The following is a 15,349-nucleotide window of genomic DNA, read 5'->3' as shown; positions in this document are numbered from 1 at the left end:
GCGAACGAGCAGAGGTGTTCTGCAAAGCAGTCCCCAAGCCTCCGCTTGGTTTCCCCAATGTAGAAGAAGCCACACCGGGTACAGTGGATACAATATACCACATTGGCAGATGTGCAGGTGAACATCTGCTTGATATGGAAGGTCATCTTGGGGCCTGGGATAGAGGTGAGGGAGGTGGTGTGGGGGCAAGTGTAGCACTTCCTGCGGTTGCAGGGCAAGGTGCCGGGTGTGGTGGGGTTGGAGGGGAGTGTGGAGCGGACAAGGGAGTTGCGGAGAGAGTGGTCTCTCTGGAAGGCAGACAAGGGTGGGGATGGAAAAATGTCTTGGGTGGTGGGGTCGGATTGTAGATGGCGGAAGATGATACATTGTATCCGGAGGTTGGTGGGGTGGTATGTGAGAACGAGGGGGATCCTCTGTGGGTGCGGTTGTGGCGGGGGCAGGGTGTGAGGGATGTGTTGTGTGAAATGCGGGAGATGCGGTCAAGGGTGTTCTCGACCACTGCGGGGGGAAAGTTGTGGTCCTTGAAGAACGTGGACATCTGGGATGTGCGGGAATGGAATGCCTCATCCTGGGAGCAGATGCGGTGGAGGCGGAGGAGTTGGGAATAAGGGTTGGAATTTTTGCAGGATGGTGGGTGGGAGGAGGTATATTCTAGGTAGCTGTGGGAGTCAGTGGGCTTGAAATGGACATCAGTTTCTAGGTGGTGACCTGAGATGGAGACAGAGGTCCAGGAAGGTGAGAGATGTGTTGGAGATGGCCCAGGTGAACTTGAGGTCGGGGTGGAAGGTGTTGGTGAACCTGTTCCGTGATGGAAACAGGGTTCAACAAATTTAATACTTCTTTGATAATGTAACAAGCAGCATAGAAAAATTGGAATCAATAGACGTAGTGTATTTGGAATTCCCGAAGGCATTCAATAGCCTCAACAACAAAAAACAGAAGTTGCTGGAAAAGATCAAGGTGGCAGCATCCATGAAGAAAAGTCAGTTAACATTTCGGGTCTGGTGACCCTTTCACAGAACAGCCTGTCATACTAAACATTTCTGTACAAGCCAATAGGTTCCGCTGGGGCAATATATTAGAATGGATAGGTGAGTGGGTAACAAATGAGAGGTAGTCAGGATAAGTGGGTCATTTTCGGTTGATAAAGTGCAACTAGTGGACTACCACAGGTATCAGTGCCGTAGCCACCACTTTTTACCATACTTTAATGATTTGGATGAAGGGACAGACTGCATTGGAGCTGATGTTGATGATACAAAGATAATTGAGAAATCATGATGGGAGGGTGGACAGTATGCAAAGGAATGAGGTTAGGTTAAGCAAGTGGGCATAAAGTTGATAGATGGAGTACAGAGGTTATCCACTTTAGTACACAGAATTGAAAAGTAGAATATTATTTAAATAGAGACACATTGCAAATACCACATTACCAGGGAATTGGTGTCCTTGTACATGAATCACAAAAAGTCAGCACGTAGGTGCAAGTTACTAGGACTGCAAATGTAAAACTCAATTTTATTGCAAGGAGGTAAGGATTATAGAAGTGAAGTCTTGCTACAAGTGCACAGGCCACTGATGAGACTATACCCAGAGAATGGCAGACACAGTTGTGGTCTCCTTACTTAAGTGGAGAATACCTGTATTGGAAGCAGTTCAGAGAAGATTCACTAGTCTGATTCCTGCGATGAAGTTGTCTTACAAACACTAACTGGTTGGGCAGAAGTTTAGAGGTACAAGAGGTGTTGATGATCTCAGCTGAGGTTATTACTGAACAAGGGCAGTACAATGGTTAGCACTGCTGCCTCATAGCACCAGGGATTTCAGTTTGATGTCAATGTCGGGCGACTATCTGTGAGGAATTTGCAGTCACCTTGTGTCTGCATGGCTTTCTTCCAGATGCTCTGGTTTCAACCCAGACTCCAAAGATGGGCAGGCTAGGTGGACTGGCCATGCTAAATCGCCCATAACTGTCTAGGGGTGTGCATACCATGTGCATTACCCACGGGAAATGCAGGGATTGGGCAGGGGGAGGGGTCTGGGTGGAACACTCTTCAGAGGGCTGAACTGGTCTTGGCAGGCCAACGGGCCTGCTTCAACGCTGTGGGGATCCTATGATAAATCAGACACGAGACTGAAATCTGGCTTGGTAGATTTCACTTTGGTTTTCATGAGGCAATCTTTCACAGAAATAAACATGCGATGCTGCAGAATTGGTTTTAACAATAAAACATAAGTTTATTAAGCAAAAAAAAATCCAAACCATTTACACATAACTTAAATTTGAAAGTTTTGAAGTACACAGTAAAATATATCCCCACTATTGCCAAGGGTATGCACACCAGAGGGAATACTCTTCTCTATCACACTGGGACAAAGAAAATAGGAGTAGGCTATTCGGTCCCTCAAGTCTGTTCCGCCAATAATTATGATCATGGTAGATCATCTTACACAGCACCTTGTTTTTACCTTATCTTCTACCCTTTGATCCATTTAGCCCCAAGAATTACATCTAACTACTTGAAACTCCTTAGCCCCAAACAATTTTCTGCAGCAGAGAATTCCACAGGCTCTCTGGGTAAAGAAATCACTCATCTCTTTAACTCAAACAATGCTTCTTGAGAATATGATAGCCTCTTCCTCGAGTCTTCATACAACTGATCTTAGACTTTCTCAGCTTCAAATTGTACTAATAGAATTTTAGCCAAATATATCTCTGGAACTTTCAAACTAAATTCCTTACATGGAGATAACCTACTAAAGTTCTAAACTAGCCCTTTCTTCAGGAGCAACTGTTTTACAACTTCAGCCAGGGCCTCTGCAAACCTGAAACCAACAGAACTTTCTTCAAGACATTACTATTAAGCCATAAAATTCCAGATTCTTCTATCTGAAACTTAATATATTAACTGTTCAGTGTTCATTCATAAACCTCAACCCCCAAAAAAGCTGATTGCTCTTTAGTGTCTCTCTTTTGATGTGTTTTGAAAGAAATCACCATGACCACAGAAATACAAGTTATTTATTCAATTCTTTCAAACACATTGAAAGCCCACATGCCACTAAATTAAAATCTAAAATAAATCAAATTAAAACATATAAAAATCATACCTTATATCACAGATTATATTATTGAAAGTTTCAAGACCCTGAGGAGACCTGTCCGGATGAACGTTAGAGAGGTGCTCCACCTCGTGCAAATCTATAATGGGGTTGGGGGGGGGTGGCGCGGTTTGGGATGAGTAGTTCTGATCTTATTGAATTTCAGAACAAGTTGCAAGTTGAGGGGACAAATGACCAACTCCTGTTCCTATATTTAACATTATGTAAGCATACATACATCCACTATCACCATATTACTCAAGTACCCAAAAACCTATTGGCCTCAGACTTGCATATGCTCCAAATGAGTATCCATTAAATCAACGGGATAGAATATTAAATGTTCTACTTAAGAAATTTCTCGTTTTGACTGGTTGACATCTTATTCTGATGCAGTGACCCATATTCTAAATTTCCTAGCCAGCAAAAACAATCAACATTTGCACTGTTAATTCCCCTTAAGAATTTTTCATGTATCAATTAGATCACCTCTCATTCTTCTCAATGTCAAGGAACACCACCAGCCTTGTCATGGAACAATCTCCTTGCTCCAGGAATCAGTCTAGATACAAAACATAAATGACTGCACACCGCACTCCTGTGTGCACTCAGCAATGCCCTGGACATGTGGTATAGATGTAAGTTTCAAATTACAAAGCCACAATCATATTAGAGCATACAAAATCTGCAGCAGGTAGATTTAAATACAAGACCATCCATTTTAGCTGAAAAAAAGGAAAATTTTAAATGATTTTAAATTGTATAAAGTAAGGGACACTGGAGGTATAAAGAACAGTAAGCACAGATCACAAGTGTAAATCAGGTACAAAAATAGTCAAATTACTTATGGAATGTTAGCCCCTTTTAACTAGAGGAATGAATTTTAAAAGGAAGAAGGTTTTGCTACAAGTATGTAAAACACAAAATCTACTGGCTTTGGAATAAGTGCAGCCCAGGGAAAACAATGCTATCAGAGCTCAAAGGATTAGGTTATGAACAGAGATTACATAAATTAAGTTTACAACTCTTTGACCTAACCATCTCTCATTGTCTCGTCCATCCATCTGTAAAAGGCCACCTCTGACTATTCGCTATCCTAATTCTCCTTCCACAACCCAGTCCTGCCTCTTATGAATCCATCCCTGGAAAACAAAACTATTCCCCAGAATACTTACGTTTGCACTTTCATAATTCCAGATCTCTGCTAGCCACAACATTTCTATAGTTACTGACTTACTCAAGCACATCCTCACCTCCTTTAATGTACAAGTTCCCAATACAACTCTTATTCTCTCACTGCGGTCAATCTCCTTGTTCTGGCTATCATCTCTAATACCCAAGGTCCAAAAAGGTGCAGGCACAAAAGGTTGACAACTGATTTAGCCATCCACTGCCAGATCTGACCACGCAATTCAAAACCTCAACCAAAAACTCGTCCATTCCACTAAAATCCTAACTGTTCCAGGATTAATGTGGAATGCAAACATAGCCCTTGGCTTTTCTTCACAGCAAATCATCTTCTTAAAGCCTTTCACCTCCATCCTCACCTCCAAGCATGAAGTCTGAGCTTCTTTCTTGTTACAGCTGCCTTGCCATGTACCTCCCTTCCAATAGCCCAGCAGCTCCAGCTTCTTCTGAAGATACAACCCATGTGCCCTAGTCCTAAACTCAACTCTTTCTATAGATTCACTCCCACATTCTCTCACTCCCACTGAACTTGTCTTGTTGATATGACTCGCCTCCTGTACACTTGATCCTATTCCCACTGAACGATCACTCATGTTCTCTCTCCAGGCGCATACTAACTATTATCTTCTGTTTAGGTATTCTCCTCCTCTCATTTAAACTAGCCTTCATCAGCTCTCCTCAAAAACCAAGCTTTGGCCTCAACTTCCTTGCAAACTATTGTCCTATGTCCAGACTCCCTCTCTTCTGCACACCTAGTATTCTCCTCCTACCTCATTATTCTCAATGATATTGGTCACTATCTGTGGTCTCTTGAATACTGCAAATTTTATTCACTTTGATGATTATTGCTTCAATTGCCTAGGCCCTAAGCTCTGGAGGTTCCTCCCTCAACTGCTCTGCCTACCTGCCTCACTTGCCCCTTATGAACTTAATCTAAACCAAGATCTCTATGCATATTAGTGGCTAATTTTGTTTCATAATCCTTGAAGCAACTCAATTTATCACATTAAAGACACTGTACAAATTAAACTTGCATTCCCTGGAATATGGATCTTTATGGGTGATTCCATGAAACTTTTAGGAATTTGAAGAGGATTGATTAGGTAGACAGAGAGAAACACTTTCTGATGTTAGGAAAATGAGAGATTGTATTAATAAAGCACTAGTTACGGGGCATGTCACACTGTGAAATATGTCAGATGTTGGGTCCTGATCTGTGTCTACGGATAATAAAATGTGAGCCTGGATGAACACAGCAGGCCCAGCAGCATCTCAGGAGCACAAAAGCTGACGTTTCGGGCCTAGACCCTTCAGAGAGGGGGATGGGGTGAGGGTTCTGGAATAAATAGGGAGAGAGGGGGAGGCGGACCGAAGATGGAGAGAAAAGAAGATAGGTGGGGAGGAGAGTATAGGTGGGGAGGTAAGGAGGGGATAGGTCAGTCCAGGGAAGACGGACAGGTCAAGGAGGTGGGTTGAGGTTAGTAGGTAGGAGATGGAGGTGCGGCTTGGGGTGGGAGGAAGGGATGGGTGAGAAGAGGAACAGGTTAGGGAGGCAGAGACTGGTTGGACTGGTTTTGGGATGCAGTGGGTGGAGGGGAAGAGCTGGGCTGGTTGTGTGGTGGAGTGGGGGGAGGGGAGGAACTGGGCTGGTTTCGGGATGCGGTGGGGGAAGGGGAGATTTTGAAGCTGGTGAAGTCCACATTGATACCATTGGGCTGCAGGGTTCCCAAGCGGAATATGAGTTGCTGTTCCTGCAACCTTCGGGTGGCATCATTGTGGCACTGCAGGAGGCCCATGATGGACACGTCATCTAAAGAATGGGAGGGGAAGTGGAAATGGTTTGCGACTGGGAGGTGCAGTTGTTTATTGCGAACCGAGCGGAGGTGTTCTGCAAAGCGATCCCCAAGCCTCCGCTTGGTTTCCCCAATGTAGAGGATGCCACACCGGGTACGGTGGATGCATTATACCACATTGGCAGATGTGCAGGTGAACCTCTGCTTAATGTGGAAAGTCATCTTGGGGCCTGGGAAAGGGGTGAGGGAGGTGGTGTGGGGGCAAGTGTAGCATTTCCTGCGGTTGCAGGGGAAGGTGCCGGGTGTGGTGGGGTTGGAGGGCAGTGTGGAGCGAGCAAGGGAGTCACGGAGAGAGTGGTCTCCAGAAAGCAGACAGGGGTGGGGATGGGAAAATGTCTTGGGTGGTGGGGTCGGATTGTAGATGGCGGAAGTGTCGGAGGATGATGCGTTGTATCCCCAACCCCGCACGGCCCGTTTCCATCTCCTTCCCAAAATCCACAAACCTGCCTGCCCTGGTCGACCCATCGTCTCAGCCTGCTCCTGCCCCACCAAACTCATCTCCACCTATCTGGACTCCATTTTCTCCCCTTTGGTCCAGCAACTCCCCACCTACGTCCCTGACACCACCCATGCCCTCCACCTCCTCCACGACTTCCAATTCCCTGGCCCCCAACACCTCATTTTCACCATGGACATCCAGTCCCTATACACCTGCAATCCGCATGCAGATGGCCTCAAGGCCCTCCGCTTCTTCCTGTCCCGCAGGCCCGACCAGTCCCCCTCCACCGACACCCTCATCCGCCTAGCCGAACTCGCCCTCACCCTCAACAACTTCTCTTCCGATTCCTCCCACTTCCTACAGACTAAGGGGGTGGCCATGGGCACCCGCATGGGCCCCAGCTATGCCTGCCACTTTGTGGGTTACGTGGAACAGTCCCTCTTCCGCACCTACACAGGCCCCAAACCCCACCTCTTCCTCCGTTACATTGATGACTGTATCGGCACCGCCTCTTGCTCCCCAGAGGAGCTCGAACAGTTCATCCACTTCACCAACACCTTCCACCCCAAACTCCAGTTCACCTGGGCCATCTCCAGCACATCCCTCACCTTCCGGGATCTCTCAGTCTCCATCTCAGGCAACCAGCTTGAAACTGACGTCCATTTCAAGCCCACTGACTCCCACAGCTACCTAGAACACGCCTCCTCCCACCCACCCTCCCGCAAAAATACCATCCCCTATTCCCAATTCCTCCACCTCCGCCGGATCTGCTCCCACGATGAAGCATTCCACTCCCGCACATCCCAGATGTCCAAGTTCTTCAAGGACCGCAACTTTCCCCCCACAGTGGTCGAGAACGCCCTTGACCGCGTCTCCCGCATTTCCCGCAACACATCCCTCACACCCCGCCCCCGCCACAACCGCCTAAAGAGGATCCCCCTCGTTTTCACACACCACCCCACCAACCTCCGGATACAACGCATCATCCTCCGACACTTCCGCCATCTACAATCCGACCCCACCACCCAAGACATTTTTCCATTCCCACCCCTGTCTGCTTTCTGGAGACCACTCTCTCCGTGACTCCCTTGCTCGCTCCACACTGCCCTCCAACCCCACCACACCCGGCACCTTCCCCTGCAACTGCAGGAAATGCTACACTTGCCCCCACACCTCCTCCCTCACCCCTTTCCCAGGCCCCAAAATGACTTTCCACATTAAGCAGAGGTTCACCTGCACATCTGCCAATGTGGTATACTACATCCACTGTACCCGGTGTGGCTTCCTCTACATTGGGGCAACCAAGCGGAGGCTTGGGGATCGCTTTGCAGAACACCTCCGCTCGGTTCGCAATAAACAATTGCACCTCCCAGTCGCAAACCATTTCCACTTCCCCTCCCATTCTTTAGATGACCTGTCCATCATGGGCCTCCTGCAGTGCCACAATGATGCCACCCGAAGGTTGCAGGAACAGCAACTCATATTCCGCTTGGGAACCCTGCAGCCCAATGGTATCAATGTGGACTTCACCAGCTTCAAAATCTCCCCTTCCCCCAATGCATCCCAAAACCAGCCCAGTTCGTCCCTGCCCCCACTCCACCACACAACCAGCCCAGCTCTTCCCCTCCACCTACTGCATCCCAAAACCAGTCCAACCAGTCTCTGCCTCCCTAACCTGTTCCTCTTCTCACCCATCCCTTCCTCCCACCCCAAGCCGCACCTCCATCTCCTACCTACTAACCTCATCCCACCTCCTTGACCTGTCCGTCTTCCCTGAACTGACCTATCCCCTCCCTAACTCCCCACCTATACTCTCCTCCCCACTTATCTTCTTTTCTCTCCATCTTCGGTCCGCCTCCCCCCTCTCCCTATTTATTCCAGAACCCTCACCCCATCCCCCTCTCTGATGAAGGGTCTAGGCCCGAGTCGTCAGCTTTTGTGCTCCTGAGATGCTGCTTGGCCTGCTGTGTTCATCCAGCCTCACATTTTATTATCTTGGATTCTCCAGCATCTGCAGTTCCCATTATCACCTCTCATTCTGAGTTGTCCCACAAGGGGAAACATCTACTCGATGTCTGTCTTTGTCTTAAGCAACTTATATGCTTCAGTAAGAGCTCTCCTCATTCTTCTGTAATGAGCAGTTTAGGCCTATACTCTTCAATTTCTCCTCATAAAACAAGCCTTTCAATTCTTGTGAACCTGATCTAAACTGCCTCCAATGTAATACATCCTTCCTGAAGTTAGGGGACCAAAACTGTATGAGGTACACCAGATGTGGTCTTGTTAATGCCATGTATATTTGCAACAACACTTCCCTATTTTTTTTTAAAAACACTGTTCCTTTAGCAATAAATGCCAAAATCCCACTTGCCCTCCTATTATCTGCTATACCTGAACGTAGGAGGTTTAATCAGTAATTTCTTGGATCATATGAAAATTGGTAGGGCAGTGGTTAAGATAGCCTGAGATGTCAGCATACACAGACTAGTCAGATGGGCTTATCAGAGGCAAATCAAATTCAATCTGGATAAGTGCGAGGAGATGTAGTGCAGGACAAACAAGAAAAAGGAATACAAGATGAATGGTAGAACTCTGGGAAGCATCAGGAATCAGATAGACCAGCCTATGTCCATCAACCCCTGAACTTAACAGGACAAGTAGATAAAGTGAATAGCTTTCTCGGTACTCTTTTCCTCAAGAGATTTTGAGTGCCTCCTTTTCTCTAATCACTGCATTACCTGTTATTATTGGGATGGTTTCAATGTCCTCTGAAGTTGACACAAAGCTTGGCTGCGGGTTGACAGTGAGCAAGAAGGTTGTGGGCTACAGGAAGATATAGACAGGTTTAACAGATGGACAGAGATAATGGGAACTGCAGATGCTGGAGAATCCAAGATAATAAAGTGTGAAGCTGGATGAACACAGCAGGCCAAGCAGCATCAGTGTTCCTTAGATGCTGCTTGGCCTGCTGTGTTCATCCAGCTTCACACATTATTATCAGATGGACAGATCAGCGGCAGATGGAACTTAACCCTGACAAGTGTGAAGTGATACATTTTCCAAGAGATAACAAGACAAGAAAGTACTCAATGAATGGCAAGCCAGTGGGAAGCTCAGGGAAAGATGGATCTTGGAATGCTTGTCCAAGGATCCTTAAAGGTTTTAGGACTGGTTAATAAGGTGGTTAAGAACACAGGCGGGAGACTTGCCTTTATCAGTCATGACATAGATTGTAAGAGCAGAAAGGTTCTGTTGGAATTGTTAAGCAACAGCTGGAGTCCTAGTCACCACATTATAGGAAGGATGTGATTGCACTGGAGGAAGTGCAGAAGTGATTCACCAGGATGTTATCACAGTTGAAGCATTGTAACCATGAAGTGGAGGCAATGGCCTAGTGGTATTATCGCTGGACCGTTAATCCGGAGAGCCATACAATGTTCTGGGGCCCTGGCTTTGAATCAAAGAGGAAAGAAAAAAAGACTTTGGAATTAAGAGTCTAATATTGACCATGAATCCACTGCCAGTTGTTGGAAAAACCCATCCTGTTCACCAGTGGCTTTTAGGGAAGGAAACTACCATCCTTACCTTGTCTGGCCTACATGTACCTCCAGACCCACAGCAATGTGGTTGATTCTCAACTGACCTCTGGGCAATTAGGGATGGGCAATATATGCTGCCTGGTCAGTGACACCCTCATCCTGTTAATGAATAAAAAAAAAGCCATTGCTTTCAGGTTGACAACCAGTGGGGCTCCACAGGCATCAGTGCTGAGACCACATCTGTTTTCAATGTATATTCATGACTCAGATGAAGGAAGCAAATCCACTGTAGCCAGATTTGCAGATGATACAAAGTAGGTGGAAAGGCAAGTTGCAAGACAAAGTTTATAGACAGATATTGTTAAATAAATGGGTGAGAAGTTGGTAAAAGGACCATAATATGGGGAAAATGGAAGGGTGAACAAAGAACAGTATTATTTAAAAGGAGAAACACTGAATAAAACTGTAACGAAAAGGGACTTCAGGAGGCTTGTGCACAAAACACAAAGCTAGCACACAGTTGCAATAAGTAATTAGAAAGGCTAATGGAATGTTGACTCTTATTTCGAAAGAGTGGAGACGTCTCACTACAATTGTAGAAAGTGGAATTGGGAGTCTAATGATGACCTTGAATCCATTGTCAATTGCCAAAAAAAACCCATCTCATTCCCTAATGTCCTGTAGGGAAGAAAACTGCCTTCCTTGGTCTGGTCTACATTCGACTCCGGACCCACGGAAATGAGGTTGACTCTTACCTGCCTTCTGGATAGGCAATAAATACCCATAATGGGCAATAAATGCCAGTGAATGAATAAAGACAAAGGCATGGGTGAGACCACATGTAGAGTACCATAAGCAGTTTTGTTGTCCTTATTGAAGGAAAAGAACTTATTGCATTTGAAGCAGCTCAGAGAGTCCATAAGATGATCCCTGGTATGGACAGAGATTGTCTTATGAACAGGCTGAACAGTTTGAGACTCTACTCAATGGAGTTTAGAAGAATGAGAGGTGATTTCACTAAAATATGTAGGATTCTGAAAGAGTTTCACAGGGTAAATGCTGAGAGGATGTTTCCCCTCGTGGGAGAGTCTGGACGCATACTTTCAGGAAAAAGGGATACCAATTAAAGACTGAAATAAAGAGGAATTTCTTCTGAGGATGCAGCGTCTCTGGAACTTGCCACAGAGAGAAGAGGGGGCAGAGTCCCATGTATATTTAAATCTGAGATAGATTGATTCCTGACTGATCAAGAATCTAAGGTCTTTTTTGTCTGCCTCATCCTCCGCCTCTTTGCCTCAGAACAAATCTAGCATGGAGTCCTCCCAGCCCAGTGTGACCTCAGCTGGATTTTGGGTCACAAGGTGATTCCAGAGCAGGCTCCTGGCCTTGAGAACCTCAAGGTGAAGTCTGGCATGGTCGGAAGTCTAGACCCACTGCAGACTGGAGGCTGGGACTGGGTTAGAAGGTCCATTATTCTGAACTTTCCCCTTGTGGGAAGGGTTAAGAATGGGAAGCATAATTTTAAAGGTAAAAGGCAGGAGGTTGAGAGTGAATTTGAAGAAAATGCTTCCACCGAGGCATTGTGGGAATCTGGAATGCCCTAGCTGGGAAGAAACCTCAACCTTTTGAAAGTACATGGATGAGAACCTAAGATGTCCTAAGATTCAAGGCTCTGGGTTAAGTGCAGGAAAGTGGCATTAGTGCAGACAGGGTAGCACAAGTGTGGTGGACCATAGGGTCTCTGCTGGACTGTTTCGTCAGATGCAAGACCATAATGAGTTAAAGAATAAGCTGTTCAAAGTGAGAATGAGCTCAACCAGGTGGAGGGTGCTGATAGAGAAGAATTGAGTAGGCCTCTTTTTAACTAGGAAGTAAACTACCTTGATGGAGAATAGATGTGCAGCAGGATTGCACATCCACTGTGAAGAGATGGCCAGGGCCAGAAAACTGGGAATTGTGGAACTGATCTAAAAAGTTTTCTTTATTCACTTGTGGTACGTGGGCATCATTGGCTGGCCAGCATTTACTGCCCATCTCCAGCTGCCCTTGAGATGATTGTCATGAGCCTCAATCTTAATGTGCTACAGTACACCAGCTGCAGGTTGACCTCCAATGCCATTAGAGAGGGAATTCCAGGATTCTGGCCCAGTGACAGTGAAGGAATGGCAATATATTCCCAAGTCAGGATGGTGAGTGGCTTGGAGGGGAACTTGCAGGGGGTGGAGATCTCATCTATCTGCTGCCCTTGTCCTTCTAAATGAAAGTGGTCGTCGGTTTGCATGGTGCTGTATGAGGATCATTGGTGAATTTCTGCAGTGCATCTTGTAGACTGTACACACTGCTGCTACTGAGTGTCGGTGGTGGAGGGAGTGGGATGTTTGTGGATGTGGTGCCAATCAAGCGGCTGCTTTGTCCAGGACAGTTTGGAGCTTCTTGAGTGTTGCTGGGGCTCCACCCATCCTGGCAAGTGGGAAGTATTTCATCACACACATGATTTGTGCCTTGCAGATGGTGGACAAGCTTTGGGGAGTCAGGAGGTGAGTTACTCACTTCTGTAAACTTAGCTTCTGACCTGCTCTTGTAGCTAGCGTTTATACGGTGAATACAGCTAAGCTTCTGGTCAATGATATGCCGCAAAATGGTAACAGTGGGAGATTCAGTGAAGGAAACGCTGGTGAATGCCACAGGGCAGTGGTTAGATTGTCTGTTCGGATTGAACCTCCTTTACAACAGCGTAAAGACCATCATTTTCCAGCCCCTTTCAGTTTTGAAGAGTCATACCATCACTAACTCTTTCTTTTCCCATATATGCTACCAGATCAGATCTTCTCCAACACTTTTTAATTTGGATGTCCAGTATCCACAGTAGTCTCCTTTTCAGTGTTTAATTTCTTACTTTTATACTCAATGCCCCTTGCAATAAAATTCCGCATTCCAAATGCGGTACCAAATTCTTGCCTTATAACTTTTGTGATTTACATACAAAGACAGCCAAATCATACCGCTCTGCAATATTCTGGAGTCTCCCTACTTGAGTATTATTCTGATTTGCTATTCTTCCTTCCGGAGTGGATAGTGTACATTTTTCTACCTTATATGCCAACAGCAAAATTTTTGGCCTTTCACAATTTATTGGCATCCCTTTGCAGGTTCTCAACGTAATGAAACATTAATAAACCATCCAGCATGAACATGGCTACACTCTTATTGTCACAACTTGCTTTCATAGAATACAGAACTTTACAGCGCAGAACAGGCCCTTCGACCCTCTATGTTGCGCCGACCTGTGAACTAATCTAAACCCCTCCCCCTACACTATGCCACCATCATCCATATACTTATCCAAGGACTGTTTAAGTGCCGCTAATGTGGCTGAGTTCACTACATTGGCAGGCAGGGCATTCCACACCCTTACCACTCTGAGTAAAGTACCTGCCTCTGACATCTGTCTTAAATCTATCACCCCTCAATTTGTAGCTATGCCCCCTTGTACAAGCTGAAGTCATCATCCTCGGAAAAAGGCTCTCACTGTCCACCCTTTCTAATCCCCTGATCATCTTTCCTACCTACGTCCATCAGCAGCACATTTGGATGCACTACAGTCTGCTCCTTCATCCCACATCATTAACACACACTGTAAATAGTCAAGTGCTCAGCACCAATCCTTGTGACACTCCACAGCCAATTTGCTAATCTGAAAGTTACACACTTATTTCCATTGTTTCCCATTAAGTTAAACAACCCTCTGTCCTTGTCAACCTGTAACCATCCAACATCCCTAGTTCCTACCTTGCACAGTAACCTTTTATGCAGCACTTTATCAAATGTCTTTTACAAATCCAAACACACTTCATCTGCTGGCTTGCCTTTACCTAATCTGCCTGTTACATCCTCAAAGAACTAGTACATTCGTCATAAGCAAATTTTCTTTCACAAAAGAGTGTTGACTCAGACTGACTGTATTACGCTTTTCTAGATGCCCTTTCTTATTCTTTATTGCTGTGAGGTCACATGTAGGCTAGACCGGTTGGGATGGCAGTTTCCTTCCCTGAAGGACATTAGTGAACTAGATGGGTTCTTCCAACAATCAAAGGATTGGGCCTAGACCCTTCATCAGAAAAGGGAGATGGGAGAGGATTCTGAAATAAATAGGCAGGTGGACTGAAGATGAATAGTGGAGAAGATAGGTGGAGAGGAGAGTACAGGTGGGGAGGTAGAGAGGGGATACGTCATTCCGGGGAGGACGGAGAGGTTGGCGGGGGGGGGGAGAGATGAGGTTAGTAGGTAGGAAATGGAGGCGCGGCTTGAGGTGGGAGGAGGAGATAGGTGAGAGGAAGAGCAGGTTAGGGTGGCGGGGATGAGCTGGGCTGGTTTTGGGATGCAGTGGGGGGGGAGGGATTTTGAAGCTTGTGAAATCCACATTGCTACCATTGGGCTGCAGGGTTCCCAAGCAGAATGAGTTGCTGTTCCTGCAACCTTCGGGTGGCATCATTGCGGCACTGCAGGAGGCCCAGGATGGACACGTCGTCTAGGGAATGGGATGGGAGTTAAAATGGTTCGCGACTGGGAGGCGCAGTTGTTTACTGCGAACCGAGCATAGGTGTTCTGCAAAGCGGTCCCCAAGCCTCTGATTGGTTTCCCCCTCTGTGACATTGGGGAAACCAAGCGGAGGCTTGGGGACCGCTTTATAGAACACCTACGCTCGGCTCGCAACAAGCAACTGCACCTCCCAGTCGTGAAGGTTGCAGGAACTTATATTCCGCTTGGAAACCCTGTAGCCCAATGGTATCAATGTGGATTTCACAAGCTTCAAAATCTCCCCTCCCCCCACTGCATCCCAAAACCAGCCCATCTCCTCCCTGCCTCCCTAACCTGTTCTTCCTCTCACTAATACCCTCCTCCCACCTCAAGCTGCACCTCCATTTCCTAACTACTAAACTCAACCTGCCCCCTTGACGAGTCCGTCCTCCCCGGGCTGACCTATCCCTTCCCTACCTCCCCACCTATACTCTCCTCTCCACCTATCTTCTCCTCTATCCATCTTCAGTCCACCTCCCCCTATTTATTTCAGAACCCTGTCCCCTCCCCATTTCTGAAGAAGGGTCTTGGCCCAAAATGTCAGCTTTTGTGCTCCTAAGATGCTGCTTGGCCTGCTGTGTTCATCCAACTCCACACTTTGTTATCTCGGATTCTCCAGCATTTGCAGTTCCCATTATCTCTGATCAACT

General features: G+C 46.4%; 1 protein-coding gene across 2 annotated transcripts in view; it reads right to left on the bottom strand.

Moving 5' to 3' along the window:
* retreg2 (reticulophagy regulator family member 2) overlaps positions 1–15,349 on the bottom strand; it is a 79,489-nt gene that overhangs the window by 32,865 nt on the left and 31,275 nt on the right. The gene's annotated exons all lie outside the window — the stretch shown is intronic.

The sequence above is a fragment of the Stegostoma tigrinum genome, chromosome 7 (assembly GCF_030684315.1).
Source record: "Stegostoma tigrinum isolate sSteTig4 chromosome 7, sSteTig4.hap1, whole genome shotgun sequence".
In the NCBI taxonomy this organism is placed as follows: domain Eukaryota; kingdom Metazoa; phylum Chordata; class Chondrichthyes; order Orectolobiformes; family Stegostomatidae; genus Stegostoma; species Stegostoma tigrinum.
This window is presented reverse-complemented; position numbering and strand designations above follow the sequence as displayed.